This window comes from Mytilus californianus, unplaced genomic scaffold (genome assembly GCF_021869535.1).
Source record: "Mytilus californianus isolate M0D057914Y unplaced genomic scaffold, xbMytCali1.0.p SCAF_44, whole genome shotgun sequence".
Taxonomy (NCBI): domain Eukaryota; kingdom Metazoa; phylum Mollusca; class Bivalvia; order Mytilida; family Mytilidae; genus Mytilus; species Mytilus californianus.
Window position 1 is genome coordinate 1,119,482 of NW_026262695.1, and position 8,684 is coordinate 1,128,165.

The window sequence follows — 8,684 nt, forward strand, 5'->3', positions numbered from 1 at the left end:
ATTGACGTGTTGAAGCGTATGGTATTTTTGTTTTGTTAGATACTTGTGATCATGACGTGAAAAAAAAATACATGTATTCTTTTCGTCAATTTCAATGCTCGATTATCGAGTTCATGAAGTTTTTTACCTGCATATTATCAACTGGAATTTAATGTAAACTTATATAGGAAAATTATTTTGCTAACATTATAGCTGTATTTTTGAAACATAAAAAATATATTGATTTCGTTTGTGCATGCTAAACATATTTGATTATCTAACATCTACATTACTTAATAAACGTATTTTTTTTTAAATTACTAGGTAGACGACCTAAGCTATCATTTACATGGGAACTAGATTATTTCGGAAGCTTGGATTATTGCATGAAAAAAAATGAATTACTGCCATCTTTCAACTATTGTCAACAAAACGGAAAACAAAGTGGTTTGAAGGGACAAATTTCCTGGATAAATGTCTTTCGTGAAGAAGTTGAAGTTGTTAGAAACCAAGGTAAATGTGTGAATTTCTAACAGCTCGAATTCAATTTGTCCAAATTGACCAATTGTGGCCCATTCTCTTGAAAGCGCACATTGCATAGAAGCAGCAAACATCAATATCAGTATTAATTTACGATCTATTTGTTATCCACAAACATACAAAACAAGTCTACATCAAGACCTTTAAGAGTGAATTGTCTTCATACACATTGTGTCGTCGTCAAACACTCTATGAGTCTTATTATTAGCAACGCATGTTTCCTCATATAAAAACGAGATTGACAAACTGAACATAAGTGAAGTAGCTGGCTATCAATGTATTCATTATTTTCATATCTTATCTATAAACGTTACCAAGATGTGAACATTGGTAAACTTTAGCAATAGCTATAGCTATCGCATTATTTACAACATGGATAAAGATAATCATTGGTTACTGATCTTAGTTTTTAGAAGTAAACACTTTCCTTTTAATTTTGGTCATTGCAAGAGAAAAAAACATTAATGGTGAAAAAATGTGCACCCATAAATAGTAATCTTTAAAAGGAATACACGAACTATAAATTATGACGTGTTAATTTTTTCCGTTTTAAAAAAAAATTGAAAGAAAACCCAACCCAAAGTCAAAAATAATGCATGCTGGAACGTTATGTTGCAATCTTTACACTTGTTTTACATTAACAAAATAAAATAAACCTGCTGCATATATTTATTACTCAAATGGTATAATTTGAAGTAATGTACGACAACAATTCTGGATTTATCCATGCAGAAATGCAAACCACCTTATGAAATACTATTTAGTTTTATTTTTCCGTGAAAAGATGATCAGCAAAACGAATCCAACCCATCATGCAAAATTGCGATATCACGTTATACTATTCTTCAATATGAAACACTATCTATGAAACAGTAGTCAATAATTCGAAAAGTACAAATGTGTTCCAAAATATGAAAAAAAAACTAACAAACGCTATTATTTAAACACTGTTCGTTATATTCTTAAATCTCTTACTGTTCATTCTAATTTGAGAATACGTTTCACGCTTACATTTGATATCGCTTTGCTACGTCGGAATAATATTTTGTGAATTCTAATTAACCTTTACTTTATCTTCAATTGAGCACATTATTTTTTTCTAAGATAATATTGAACTTTCATTCCAACTGTCATTTGAATCCAAATAACAGAGAATTCAATAATTCGTCTTGTTATCTTCAAGATTTTTTTCACAAACAAATGTTTCTAAGACGTGTGATGAGTCAACCGACTCTTTACGGATTACCCATGTAGATGTAGATGTAGGACGAGAGTGCAATTTGTGTTGATCAAAATGTTGGTATCCTTAGCCATAAATTGCACATATTGTAGAAGAACAAATATTGATTCATTCATGTATTTCAACCCATGGTTGTGAGTTCAAATGATGAAGTGAAAATGAATATCGGTACGATGAATTTTAATGTGCTATACATGTATAAAACCAGAATCATAGAAAATTAGATCTATTTAATTGATAGAGATTCGTTCTGGTAAAACCATCACACTGTCATTCATTATTGAGCCAATATTAGAAACAACTACTAAATTGTTGCTACAACACCGGAAACATAATCAAAATGAGAAAAAAAACATAATAAACAAAACAACAGTGGAATATCACCTCGGTTTTCAATGACAAAATGTTGCAAACACGGGTCAGTGCCAAACTGTTTGAAGACTTATCGATTATCTAATTTAATAGTATATTATGGATAATTGATCGTTTGCCTCATGAATTTGCAAAACAAAATTATCTATAAATAAATCAGAAATGAAAATGAGCAGTATTGTTCGAACTCTAAAACTGTTTTATTCATTAATGAAGATTTTTATGACAAACCCGAACGCTGCTTTTCTGGAGTATTTATCCCAGTGGAAGGAAAAATAGTACTTAATATGACAGAACAAGAGTGCAGCAAAAATATAACATGGTATATATGCAAAACGAGTAAGTTTGTTCGATAAATTCAAATTTATTTTTTATAAATAAATGGATAAATTCAAAACGTTTTGGCTAGTAAACAATATTGCAATATATGTAAATCTCGCTTGATTTCTAATTTGCTAAGTTGCTGCATCATGATAGCACATAATGATAAAATAAAAACATGACTATTTTCCTCTTATCCTTTTGTGAGATGCTTGAAATCTAATTGAACCAGCATCATGATGTATGAATGTAATTTATGAAAGCATCTAGTTCAAATTGATTACACTACCGTTTCTGATATTTCTTCAAAACTGTACCTGATTTTTACAAACAGCACATGAAGTTATAAATTCCAACATGATACTATGTGAAAATCGTCTCTGGATGAAAACAACGATACAAAGAATACTAGGATACAGAAGCTTACCGCGATGTTCAAATTCCATAAATTACGTAAAAGGTACAAATCAAAATAAATAAATGAAGGAATTGCATTAACTCCAAAAAGAAGCAATTCCTGGGGCTCAAACAGGTTGAGCGTATCCTATGATTCATGCACCGCCTTCCATTCTAATCCATCCTCATTGAACATGTGACAGTCGGAGGAATAAATTTACAAACCAGACGATTTGTGTTAATATCCAAGACTGCGAAACATGTCGTTTGTATGTTGAGTAATATACACATTGTATCAATCACTAATTTGTGATTGTGACCGTAAACGTAGTGTAGTGCCCATTTTAGTCAAGCTTCGTCGTAACTGTGTTGGAGTCGATTTTATGCAAGGAGCACACCCCTGTAAATAAGGTCCGTATATAGAGAACACTTACTTGCTTAGCGTATTAATTGAGATATGTAAACGAACTATGATATAACAGAGAGTATGCTACTGCAGAGACATGGGTTGAGACCATCACGTTTATCATAGATTTTAGATTAAAATTGTCCATCTGTGTCAATATTAAGGAAGAGATCAAGATATGAAGCAGACCTTCTGCTTTTGGTGGTATCCTTAATTCATTTCAGGTTCAATTGGATATATGAGAAAATGGCACTCACTAATGTGTACTTATGAGTAACAGGACGTTGTTGTTATAAGTGTTGCATGATTTCAGGGCCTGTACAATACCTCAATCTCTTAATCACTTCTAGAAAATTCGTGCATAACTGACTAAAACCTGCAAAACACCAATTTACAGAAACAAAAGAAAGTAAAAGATTCGCTGTCGAGTTTCCTGTGAAGTTCATTTGTTTTTGGCGAATTTATTAAATGTCTCTGTCGATTTGTGTCATATTTGTTCGTATTTACATGTGAAATGAAGATTTCAACTACGACAAATATTTTTAAATATTTTTTTCAATTTGTTGACAGTTGCAACCATAGAAAGAGAAAGCAAAACACAAAGTCCTTCATATACATTCAATGTAAGCAAGGATGAACAAGTTAACACTTCACCGGACCCATCGTTTACACACGATAAAGAAAAAAACAGTTCTCAATCAACTGGTATGTGTTGCTTTATTTGATTAATATATAATGATAGAAAAGCTAACAATGGCAGACGTTATAATCCTAATGAGAATGAAGTTATCAGTAAAAAAAGAAAACGGGAAAATAACAACAAAAAAACCAAAGTCAGGAGCAGCATCTGAACTCTTAGGTTGTTTTAACATGAAACTTAAACTTCGATAAATAGTCATACATTTGTGTTATAATCAATATTATAAATATAATTACAAACTAAGAGAGAAAAACGCCAAACTATGGTCATGATGCATAGTGATATTCAATAATGTAGGTCCAACTTTCATATTTGTTTTCAGAGATTATATAAGTCCTCCTTATTGCAAAACTAAATACAAACTAATGTTTGAAGTTGTAAAGCTATAGTCATCTCTTTCCAAGTTTAGTTGCGGCTTCAAAAATCTTAAATGGTCACATGATGTTAGTAGTCAGTGCATCGGGATTCGACAAGACTGATAACATATCCTTTCTTAAATGTTTGTCGAAAAAACAAGAAATTATGAAGAAAGTAATGCTCAAACTCACTCATTCAAAGTTCACATACTTAAACGTAACGTCCCCGTTAGGTAAAATAGCTCATCAAGTATACGTCCTTGTCTTTCAAATTGTAAAGTTTCGGCTTTCCTGATCAAGGGAAGTTCAGAAAAGCGCCTACGACGAAAATTTTAGTTCTATTCACTAATTTCGGCACATCTTTGTTGAACCAAAAGAAACACGATTAGGTATCGGAGTATTCCCTCTTCGTTTACGACTCATGAACAACATTAACAAATAAATTATACCTGATCACAAACTCCGACTTGTGCAACCACGAAAACTCAGGACTGCTTAGTCCTACGGATCACTTGAGTTCATCCCGATTTCTTGTGGAGCAAAGTTGAAGATTTGTTAGATACATGTGCGGCGCTTAATAAACTGTCGAATGTCCTTTCTATCTTTTTATATTTCTTCTATTGGTTACGTTGGTATTTATCCAAGTTTGATTGCTTCGTATGTATCTTACATGACTGTGTGTCTACATTTTAAAATGTATTAACCCTTAAAACCACAATTTTCCGTTGAATATATTTTCATTAAATCTTTGAGTTGTGGAGCTTGACTTCCTTGTAGGTATCTAGCGTGTTTGTTTAAATTTTAAAATTGATGTTAACAACTAAATACCCTTAATTCAAGTAATCAATGTTCTCTAGTTTTGTTAACACACGAAATTTTTTTATTCAAATAAAAAATAAATCCAATTTGTATGTAATTTATTTCATTTATTATCCATTTTCCAATAATACGTTAAATCATATAATTCTTCCTAATACATAAATTTTTCTCATTTTCTAATAATCTACCATCATAACATTGGTTTTAACTTGTTTTAATTCTAAAACAAAAAGCTATTTTTACATTGTGTATGCAACTTCAGCATCCCTGGTTAGTACAAAGACAGAAATAAAAAATGATCAACGCAAACAACATTTTCCAAAAGACCAAAAAGTGAAAAATATATTTTTACAAAACGCATTTGATATATATATATATATTTTCCAGCAAGGATTTAGGTAACTTGTTATATTACGGATTACAAATGTGTAGTGTTTTGTAATTAGATAACAACACACAGATGTCAGCATATATTCAAGGAACTGCCGGGGTATATACGAAGTTTTTATCCCAAACTGGAACCTCAAAAACGCATCATAACACCTGTAACTATGTGACGTAGTCGAAAGCTATACAGAACATTAAGGAATGTCAGCGACTCACAGAGGGAAAATAATGACGTGCAGCCGTCAATAATACATTTTTAATACAACATCACACAATTTACACTTCAAATACTTAAATGTAATGTTTTAAAGTGTTATTATAAATTATTACATGCACAATGAAATTATTTTCACCGCAAATTACAAAATCCTTCACTTATGCGGAACATATCGGGTTGCTTTTTTTTTCAATATTTGCCATAAACACATGCAAACACAAAACATGAAATCTAAAAACTTTATTGAAAACATTTTCTTAACGGAATAAAAATTGTCGATATAAAAAAGGGTGCATTTAAATGGATTACTCAATATATTAAGAAACAATAAACATGTAATGAATAAACATGCTGCATTGTGAATGTTTAACAAATACCTGCACTGGAAAAAACATTAAGACTTCGACTTCGGCTCAGGGGATATAAACTCCAAGACGGGAATGTCAAAGTATATACCCTGTCTGAGACCTGAATAACATATAATATTACAAAGGTTTGCTGTCTTAAATGTCTATACCAAGTTTGATTATTTAGCTTCCAATATTTCATGAACAAACATATCAATTATCTAGAAAACTGAAGACATGATGTAAATTAGCTTCCGAAATGTGTCTGTCTTTCATATAAATGGTTTAAGATTTAAGAAAAAACAGACAAATTTTAGGGAAGCTATTTTTAATTGATGTGATCTTGATATCTTGATAAACAATATTAGTCGATTGTTTGCTGTTGAAAAACTGTTTGTTTATATTTTGTGAAAAGGGTTGCTGTCACATTAATATATGCCTAATATCCGATTTTTTGCATGTCAACTATTTGAATTCAAATTTGTCGTGGTAAGTATTATTATCTGTGTAACATGTAGCTTATTTTTAATTAATACATCCAGGTGCAGTGATTGGTGGAATTCTAGGTGCTTGTTCTATATTTGCTGTATCGGCTGTATTGATTGTATGCAAAATAAGGTGGGTAACATTTTGATATCTGAAGATATTGCCAGCACTTGACTTAAGAATGACAGAATATGAGTGGTCGGACAGTGCTTTTTGCAGGGTTTGTTTTTCACAGTCGTCATACAAGCATATGGAAAATTTGTACTTCCTTTAACATTTAATGTCGTAGTTTACCGTTACCCACAAAATCCACGAAAAATGAACAATCCACAGAAGCATTATTTGTTGCAATTTCTATCTTCAAAAAGATACGTTCAATCTGCATATTGTAAACAAAACATTGGAATTACTTAAATATATATATCCATATTATTGGTTTTCTAGACGTGAAGCAAAACTAGTTAATGTGACGACAAAAAAACAAAAGCATAATCACACATGGCACAAATGCAATTGGATTAGATGGACCACATCCTGGCCAAAAGGATAGATATTTACGTGGGCATTGTGGTTTACAGCTATATTTGAAAAATCGTTATAAGTAAACCAAATACAGTATATTTTTATTTGTTACTTTCTTCTTGATCTTATCTTATCAATTTATTTAATTGTAATTGAAATTTTGTTTGTTCAATAACTAATTTTTGTTTTTAGGTCAAAGAGAATCTTTAAACCATATAATACATTTGAAAAAGGAGAAACTAGCCATTTGAATTTTTCAAAGAAAATCAACCAAGATTCAACTAATACCAGAAATAGGAAGATACATGACATTTGTGAAACGGGCACATCAGGATATTCCGTTGAAGAAAACTTAAATTCACTGGAAAATATGAACGTGGCCTATCATGACGCAGCCGATGGAGAATATGATATCTTACATGATAAAAAAAATAGAACAATGTGCCCGACAGAAAATGTGTATTATAGTCATGGTGCACATCGAAATGAAGATGGCCTCACATACGATAGCGCAGCATTTGGGAAAGGAAATCGCAATAATGGAAACGAATTATATGACACGTCTTTTTCAGTGGTTGAAGGGAATTATTCATACATGTCATATAAAAATCACGACCAAAGCATGACTACTGATATATACGACAAATCAACTTAGCCATGTGAAATGGTTATAGTATTTAACTTCTGTCGACAGAATTTCAAACTGTTAAGTCGTTTGCTGACAAAACGCGCGCCCGGATTACAAACTTTTGATATTGTTATCTATAATAAGTTTGTTTGTAACAGGACTTCGAATTCATAGAAAATAAAACCTAATTGTAATAAATAAAACAATAAATGATTGTTTTTTTCAAGCATGTCTTTTCTAACCTATCCTTATATTTGCAAGATATTCAAGTATTGGAGGAAGAAAGTCAACGACTTAGATATTTTATTTTCATATCATTGACATGTTACGCAGTAATGACATGCCCAAAAACTATGGTTCGTTAACATTTTTCGAATTTTGGGAATATATATGATTCAGGATTTACTTTCGGTTCATTTCTGTTTAATCATTTATTCGACATTTGTATTAGGTTTTTGATCTTCAAATAATTTGGCCTTAATCATTGCTGAAGAAACATCGATTGTCAAGTTACGCATCTGTGGCAATATCATTGGTATTGTTAATGATGTAAGGGACACTCATTTTTAATGAAGACTTCATGAAGACCTTCATATGTCTTTTGTTCATTTGAACCATTTCATTGTAGTTGACTATTATTTCATTTTGCCATCAAATCCCTAGTGCCAATAATTTTATGTATATCATTTATCATTGAAATCAGTCAAACCTCAAACGCAATTTGTATATCTCAATTCAAATTCCGAGTTCGTATTACACCTTCACCACATACTGAAAACACAATATAAACAATACCAGGCTATTATATAATACGCTATACACGTTTACATTACACTTGTTAAAAGTTAAACCTCTAAATGAAATCCAAAATTTATAGCCACAATTTCCCAAAACGTTCTTAAATAGCTTGCTCTTCGTTGTGAGCCAAAGCTCCGTGTTGCAGGCCGTACTTTGACCTATGATGGTTT

The 8,684-nt window shown here is 31.3% G+C and overlaps 1 long non-coding RNA gene across 1 annotated transcript; it reads left to right on the forward strand.

Annotated features, from left to right (window-relative positions):
- The first annotated feature begins 337 nt into the window (after nt 1–337).
- LOC127699921 (uncharacterized) lies at nt 338–3,942 on the forward strand. Its single transcript, XR_007981297.1, has 3 exons — nt 338–492; nt 2,348–2,470; nt 3,825–3,942. It is a non-coding gene; the product is annotated as an uncharacterized LOC127699921 (long non-coding RNA).
- The last annotated feature ends 4,742 nt before the right edge of the window (nt 3,943–8,684 follow it).